Genomic DNA, 8,583 nt, shown 5'->3' on the forward strand with positions numbered 1-8,583 from the left:
GGCTGGAGAGATGGCTCAGTGGATAAAACCACTGACTGCTTTTCCAGAGGTCCTGAGTTCAATTCCCAGCAACCACACGGTGGTTCACAACCATCTGTAATGATATCTGATGCCCTTTTCTGGCATGCAGATATACAAGCAGACAGAACACTCACATACATTAAATAAATAAATCTTTTAAAAAGATGTATTATATATACAATGTTCTGCTTGCATATATGCCTACAGACCAGAAGAGGGCATCAGATCACATTACAGATGGTTGTGAGCCACCATGTGGTGCAGGGATTTGAACTCAGGACCTCTGGAAGAAGAGCAAGTACTCTTAACTTCTGAGCCCTCTCTCCAGCCTCTAAAAAATTGTTTTAAAAGCCTTTTGTTTTTATTGTTTTTAACTATGTATACGAATGTATGAGTATGTAGAGACCTAAGGCATTGGATCCCCTGCTGGAGCTGACACCACCACCCAACTTGGGTGCTGGGAATAAACTCTGGTCCTCTGGAAGAGCGGGTTATCCTTTACCACCAAGCCATCCCTCCAGCACCCTTGTCTCTTCCAAGAACTGGAATGCAGTGCAGTTCACTGAGTGCTCACTGGGCATGCACCAAGCCCTGGGTTCGAAGCTACCACTGCATTCTGTATGCATGGCACCACCTGTAAACCCAGCACCAAGGAGGTGGAAGCTAGAGGAGCAAGAGTGGAGAGTCAGAGGTCATCCATCCTTGGCTATAGAGGAAGAGCTGGATCAGCCTGTGCTACATGAGACCCTGTCTCAAAAGAGGGTAGAGCAGGAGGGTGGAGAGATGGCCGCTCTTCCAGAGGACCTGGATTCTATTCCCAGGAACCACATGGCAGCTCACAACTGTAACTCCAGTTCCAGGGGATCTGACACCCTCACAGACATACATGCAGGCAGGACACCAATGTGCATTAAAAAAAAAGTGTACCACCACAGTGGGCATGAAGGGGGGGGTAGTAGCAGCTTTGGCTGGAATTGTAACAGAAATAATGGAAATTCAACACAATGAGTCAAATGTGAGCTTTTCCATTAACCACCATGATGGGTCTGTGCTATCTACTGAATGTGAGTGTGTTTTAATTTGTTTTCTTTTTAAAAAAATGTTTTTTTTTTTTTTTTTTTACTTATAATGCATTGGTGTTTTGCCTGCACATCTGTCTGTTTAAGAGTGCTGGAGCGGCTGGGGCTGGGGATTTAGCTCAGTGGTAGAGTGCTTACCTAGGAAGCGCAAGGCCCTGGGTTCGGTCCCCAGCTCCGAAAATAGGAACCAAAAAAAAAAAAAAAAAAAAAGAGTGCTGGATTCCCTGGAACTGGAGTTACAGACAGTTGTGAGCCACCATGTGGGTGCTGTGAATTGAACCCAGGTCCTCTGGGAGAGCAGCTGGACTTTTAACCTGCTAAACCATCATCTCTCCAGCCCCATAGTTTTATTTTTATTAATTTTGCATTGCAAAAGATTATGACACTTAATAAAACTTAGAATATAAGAAAATGAACTTGTAACTTTTCTTTCCTTGTTTTTCAGTTTGTCTTTTGTCGTTGTTTTGTTTTTCTTTTATTTATTATTTATTATTATTCTTTTCTTTTATTTATTATATATAAGTACAATGTAGCTGTCTTCAGACACACCAGAAGAGGTCATCGGATCTCATTACAGATGGTTGTGAGCCACCATGTGGTTGCTGAGATTTGAACTCAAGATCTCTGGAAGAACAGTCAGTGCTCTTAACTGCTGAGCCATCTCTCCAGCCCACTGGTTTTGGTTTTTCAAGGCAGTGTTTCTCTGTGTAATAGATCCGGTTGTCCTAGACTTGCTTTATAGACCAGCCTGATCTTGAACTCATAGAGACCCATCTATCTCTGCTTCTGCCTTCTGACTGCTGGGGCTAAAGGCATGTGGCCAAACTCCTCACTGCTTAAACCCCCACTTTTGGCCCCACCCTCAGAAAAACCACTAGGCATATTCCTTAGAAGAGTCTTCAAGGAAGCCTGTTGGTTTTAGTGGTGTACAGTTACAAGTGCCATCCTTTAAAATCAGAGGAGCTGGCGTATACTGACTGTTCAGAACTCACGTTCTGTTCTTCACCTTAGCTTGCCTTGAGTTCCTTCCAGGCTGTCTGTACAGATCCAGACTGTGCTCCTTGATGGCCGGGTGCTTAGTTTGTCCTGGTATATGAACCGCTGACACTGTGAGATGACAGCATGCTCGTCCATACCCAAGCCTGTCACGGGAAGCTCTGTTCCCACAGCCCTCCCAAGAGCTTTGCTGTTGTTACTCCTGAGCTATTCAAAAACCCAGGGGTGGTGGCACAAGTCTGCTTTCCAAAAACTCAGAGAACAGAGGCGGGGGAATCAGAAGTTCGAAGATGGTTTGGAACACAAGAGGGTTCTCTCTCCACAGCAGCCTGGGCTGTGTGGTAAAATCCTGCCTTAAACAGAATAAATCTCACCTGTACTCATCATGGTCTCAGAATCTAGAGTTTAGCACTTCGTTTTATGGATTCTTTGTCCACCACCAGACCATAAACTCCTTTAGAGCAGACTCTGTCCTCGGCTCTTTTAATGCCTCCCCTGAGTCACCCCTCCACAATTCCCTCCCAGCCACTTCCCATGTGCATGTGCCCCGCCCACCCCAGCTTCAGCTCTTGATTGACTGGGGAAGAAACTAGCTGCTCCAGGGAAGTCAGCTGGGTAGAGAAAGGATGTTCCTGTAAGCATCTTCTCTCTGTGGTGTTGCTGCAATGCCTATTGTTCATTTTCTCTTTGTCTCTCAGTGTTTTCTCTCCTCCACTTTCCTTAAGATAGCCCATCTTCATGCGCATTGAGTTGAATTATAACCTAAATGGGAAAATCAAGTAAAAATTTTCTGAAGCTCGTGACCAGGCTGCCAAGAACAGTGATAGGCTTTCATATCTTCCTTCATCAAATTATTAAACATTTTGTTTTTGCGGCGGGGGTGGGGTGGGAGTGGGGAGTGGCTGAGTATAAGAGGACCTGGGACAGGGCATTGGGGAGGCAGTGCTGGGACAATCAGGCCATTGGCTATCGCCACCTAGTGGTCAGTTCAGGAAGTGTAAATAGGAAGAGAGCTCTGAAAGGTCTAACTTTCCTGATGCTGCCACCCTAATACAGCTCCTCATGCTGTGGCGACCCTCAACCGCAAAACTATTTCCATTGCTACTTCATAACTGTAGTTTCGCTACTGTTATGAATTGTAAACATGTGTATTTTGATGGTCCTAGGCGACCCCTGTGAAAGAGTCATTCAACAACCCTCAAGGGGTCGCGACCCACAGGTTGAGAATCACTGGTCTAACAGGAGGTGAGGGAAAAGAAGTGGACAAACGCTTAGTGAGCATTTGCCATGGAGCAGGTAGTTATAGAAGAATATGGAAGCCAGGCATAGTGACCTGTGCCTTTAATTCCAGCGCTTGGGAGTCAGAGGCAGGTGTATCTCTGTGAGTTCAAGGCCAGCATCTACCTAGTAAGTTCCAGGATAGCCAGAGCTAAATAGTGAGATCCCATCTTGAAAAAACAAAGCAACAACAACAACAACAACAACAACAACAACAACAGAAATGTGGGTAGCCACTTAAGTCTCATACCTCTTCGTAGCATACGTGCTCTATATAGTTAACAGACTAGGAAATGGAGACTCCAAGAGATTACAGAATCTGTTCCAAGCGTCTATGCAGATGGGAGACCAGATTCCATTTCTCTATAAAACATTTCTTATGTCTCCCAGCATGATGATAGGCCCCTGGGGTCAAGAGTTAAAAACAAGTGGACTACCTTTCCAGAACTTACAGGTTAATGGGGATGTTCAATAAGGTAACCGGCTATTATAACCCAGATGTTTTATGTCTACGATGAAGGTCACGGAGGAGGCCATGGGGATCAGGGAAAGATCAGAGTTCTGGTTAAAGGATCGTGATAAAACTAGCTAGTGGTCTCAGTTAAAGTTGCAAGAGAGGAAGGGGATGACAAGCAATGACCTGAAGAATGTGAGTTTTAGGCTGGAGGCAGACAAAGATGGGAAAGAGGAAATTTAAACTTAGAAGAGTGAAACAGCTGGAGAGACAGCTCAGCATTTAAGAGCACTGACTGCTCTTCCAGAGGTCCTGAGTTCAATTCCCAGCAACCACATGGTGGCTCACAACCATCTGTCATGGGAATCTGATGCCCTCTTCTGGTGTGTCTGAAGACAGCTACAGTGTCTTATTTAAATAAATAAATTAATTAAATAAATAAATTGAAGAAGAAGAAGACGACGACGACTATGGTATAACTGAGTAAGATTTGGGGGGGGGCAGGAGTAGAGGAAATAGTGAATAAGATATCAGGAAGGCAAATCACAAAGGAGGCAAATCAGTTTGTCTAAAACTTAAGTAAGGGAACCAGAAGAGAGACACTATGGAAGTGGGATCAAAGATACTAATGGCTAGCCGGGCGTGATCTTAATGGCGCCTGTTCTTTAACTTAGCACTCCAGAACCAGAGGCAAGCAGAACTCTGAGTTCAAAGCTTGGACTCTCAAGTGCTGTGATTAAAGGGGTATACCACCACTGCCTGGCTTGTAATATATTTTTAAAAATAACGTTCCCAACATTTGGCTGCACATTGTATCTCAGTGCTGAAAACTGCCAGATCTCAGGACTGGTAAGCTAAAGAACTTGTGGCAGCATAGCATGGCCTTGCTACAGGGGTTCACAGATTCATGGGACAAACATAGTCCTCACAGGCTGTTTTACTTATAAACTAAAACTCTATAAACATGTATTACTTCTTGATTATAGTTTTGTACATTTTGATCTCAGGAATGTTTTCCATTTTTATTATTTTTTAATGCAGCCTCTGTCATTTCCCCCTACATCTTTCAATATAATAAAACCAGATAATCTTCAGTTTCTCTCAGTTCCTTCATGTTTACCAATCCTGCCCTGAGATTCCTGCTCCCTGCCCTGTGTCCCTCTGCAGTCTGCCTCAATGCCAGCAAGACAGAGCGTTTCTCTTGCCCATTGATCTGGGATCACTTGGCTCTGGGATCTGTCTGGGACCAGACCACTGGAGGCTTCTCTGCAGAGGATGGTATTATGGAAACTTGTAGACTCAGAAGTGATGCAGGATGGGTTCAGGGTGATCTGTCTCAATTCCGTCCTTTGGGTACTGCTGTCTCTCAGCTGGGTTCTAGGCTTCTCCTAAAGACGTTTGATCCATGTTTTGTTAGGGGGTTCTGTGTCTGTGAAGGGATGGAGGGTGAGACTTTCCACTATGCCAGCCTGCTGACATCACTCCAAAAGGTTCTTCTCCTCTCCCTCCTCTCCCTCTTCTTCCTCCTCTTCCTCCACCTCCCCTTCCTCCTCTCCCTCTTCTTCCTCTCCTCTTCCTCTTCCTCCTCTCCCTCCTCTTTATCCTCCTCTCCCCTCTCCTCCTCTTCCTCTTGCCCCTTTCTTTGTTTTAACAAAGATGTCCTGTTGCCTCACCTCCAACCAAATGTGAAAACTAACACAAAGTAAATCATGAAGCCTTTAAGAGAAGACACAATGCTGACTGTCCCCAAGCACTTAGATACACAGAGGCACATACAGGCAAACAAACAAAAGCCTGTCTTTGTAATGGAATGCTGCTTGACAATGTAAATGAACCAGGACTACATGCAACAACATGCATGAACCTCAAAACACATGGAGTAGAAGCTGTTAGCCCATCAGAATGAACCCATGGATTTACAAGGGCCTCCTATAAGTTAAGTAAGAACCTTGCCACTAAGTTGTACCCCATGATTTTCATGTTAAAAAGACTTTGTGTCTTAAACCACTACATATAAGTGTGGGAGCTCGAATCCATGTGACTTGGCTCCAGAAGTCATTGGGAACCAGTCGACACATCAAATCAGGACAGCATCATGCATGAGTAAGATCTCACCAGAAAATCAGAGCATGCGAGGAGAGAGAAGAGCAGGGCGATGCCGCAGGGAGAGCTAGATAATACTCGTCAAGGGAAAGGTAAAAGCACCTCATGCCCACTTCTAGGATCTGGGTTCTACTCCTGAGGCCCACAGCATGGAAAAACAGACTTCCCAAAATCATCTCCTGACCTAACATATGTGCCAGGGTACACATGTTCTTCTCCTCCAACATACATACACACTCTAAATAAATAAAAATCTAAAAATATTAAAATTGGCTGGGTGTGGATGCACACACCTTTAATCCCAGCGCTGTGAGCTTGAGGCCAGCATGGTGTACAGAGTGAATTCCAGGACAGCCAGAGCTACATGGTGAGAGACTCTGTCTCAAAAACCAAACCAAACCAAAAAAACCATTTTTTTTTTAATTCTAATTGAAGGTGTTATCAGAGACTTGAAAAAATGAGATGGTGAAAACCAGCTTGGAAGCTCATTTTAAAGTAACCCATGTGGTTGGGCTGCAGCTCAGTGATGGATCATTTGCCTTAACTGCTCAAAGTCCTGAGTTTAGGCCCCAGCACTAGGGAGTAGGGATTGCGTGGTAGTTTGGTGTAGTGGTTTGGAAGAGAATGCCCCTTACAGACTCATATCTTTGAATGCTGATCTGGGAAGAAATAGAAGGTGTGACCTTGGTAGAGGAGGTATCTGGCTGGGGGATGGGCTTTGAGGTCTCAAAAGCCCACGCTATTCCCAGCATGCTCTCTGCCTTGCTGTGCCTGCGTCTCAAGATGTGAGTCCTCAGCTACTGTTCCAGTGTCATGCTTGCTGGTATACAGCTGTGCTCCCACCATCACCACTGTAAACTCCCCCTCTGAGGATAACCTCATTCTTCCATAGGTTGGCTTGGTCATGGTGTCTCATCACAGGAATAGCCAAGTAACTAAGACAGGTCATGACTGACTAACTGTTTGATACTCCAGGGGATAAAGAGTTGACCTCATGGTCACTCTTTCTACTTAGTGTCTAAAGTACATGTGACACAAGCCATGACTTTCATTGGATTGGTGGGTGAGGCAGGCAGCTGGCTGTGTAATGAGGTGAATTAGGGAAGATGTCAAATGTGAAGAACTTTCCCAAGAAGCTTGGCTGCACAGGGAAATGGAGGAAGGCAAGACACTAATTAGAGGGCTGGAATTTCCTTGCAGAGGCTCAGCCGTGACCACAGCTGGCTTATCCAGAGAGGCCAGACTTTGCCCACCCACCCTGACTGACCACTGCCTGAGACGATCTGCTGGCCACAATAAATGCTCCACAGCCTGAGGGTTCTCTCTGGAGCCCTGAGCTCAGCTGACCCCATCATTGCTCACATCCTGTCACCGTTGGCAGGCCTTGATGGGTGTCCACCCTTCTACACTAAGCCCAGAGCTTCCTCTTCCTAACCACAGTTCACCACTTCCCAACCCCTTTCTTGTGCCAGGCCCTGGGCCACGGCTGCTTTGCTTGTTTGAAATCAGGTGCTTCCCTAAGGGCCTGCTTCCTTTAGCGAGATCTCAACTCCTCTTCCTAGGGCACAAGACTGTGGTGTAGGAACATAGAGATGTAGCCATTCTGGGCTGTGTTCCCTATATCTTCTGTACCTCCACTGGGGTTTCAGCTAGGGTTGTAATTAGCAAGGAGTAACAGAATGCCTGATCAGAGCAGGCTGAATGATGAAGAACTCTAGAGCAGCTGTGGGTAAACTGAAGATCTGAGATCTATCCAAAGAACCACGAGGTGGAAGAAGAGAGCTGACTCCCACAGTTGTCCTCTGACCTCTGCATCCGCCACCCCCCACATGCGTGCACACGTGCGCGCGCGCACACACACACACAGATACACACAACACACAGACATACACACACACAGATGCATACACACACAGACACACAGACACACAGACACACACATATGCACACTCAAGGACACATACACACAAGCACACACAGACATATACACTCACAGATGCATATACACACACACCCATACACACAGACACATACAGAGACACACATAGACACACACAGACACACACACAGAGGCATGCCCACCCAGACACATAACAGAGACACACACATAAAAGTTCACATACTGCCTTAATAGCAGAGTTCTGGAACAACTCCAGACTGGCTAATTCCTCAAGGGCTGCTTACCTTTGCACACTGATACTTTACCCTCCATGGCTGGCATGGCCATAACCACTATGTGATTGCAGCTGTCCCAGGTCTTCCAAATGGGCAGGCACCAACGACCATCTCTCCCGGAGAGTGTTCTCATTGGCCAGGCTCTGTCTAAGCCAATTACATTCATCCCCTGTTCACCTGGAAGGAAGTAACTGCAAAAATCTGGACTTTGCTAGCAAGAGAGAGTGAGAGCAAGAGAGAGAGAGAGAGAGAGAGAGAGAGAGAGAGAGAGAGAGAGAGAGAGAGAGAGAGAGAGAGAGAGAGAGAGCGCTTGGCTTTTGAGTTGGCACAATCAGTCGTTGCCTGAGTAATTTATGATTCCGTGTCCTTACAGGAACTCCCTGACAGCTTGTCCTCATCAGAACTGCAGCCCCAGTTATCTTGCAGTGTCTCTGTCTGCTAACTAGCCTGACTCCTGAGAGGAGCATAAGCCCCCCA

General features: G+C 46.0%; 1 long non-coding RNA gene across 1 annotated transcript; it reads right to left on the minus strand.

Annotated features, from left to right (window-relative positions):
• Positions 1–1,524: 1,524 nt before the first annotated feature.
• LOC134479886 (uncharacterized) lies at positions 1,525–8,313 on the minus strand. Its single transcript, XR_015625438.1, has 2 exons — positions 8,116–8,313; positions 1,525–2,858 (listed from the first exon to the last, which is right to left on the minus strand). It is a non-coding gene; the product is annotated as an uncharacterized LOC134479886 (long non-coding RNA).
• Between the last annotated feature and the right edge of the window lie 270 nt (positions 8,314–8,583).

The sequence above is a fragment of the Rattus norvegicus genome, chromosome 7, assembly GCF_021556685.1.
Source record: "Rattus norvegicus strain SHRSP/BbbUtx chromosome 7, alternate assembly SHRSP_T2T, whole genome shotgun sequence".
Classification (NCBI taxonomy): Eukaryota; Metazoa; Chordata; class Mammalia; order Rodentia; family Muridae; genus Rattus; species Rattus norvegicus.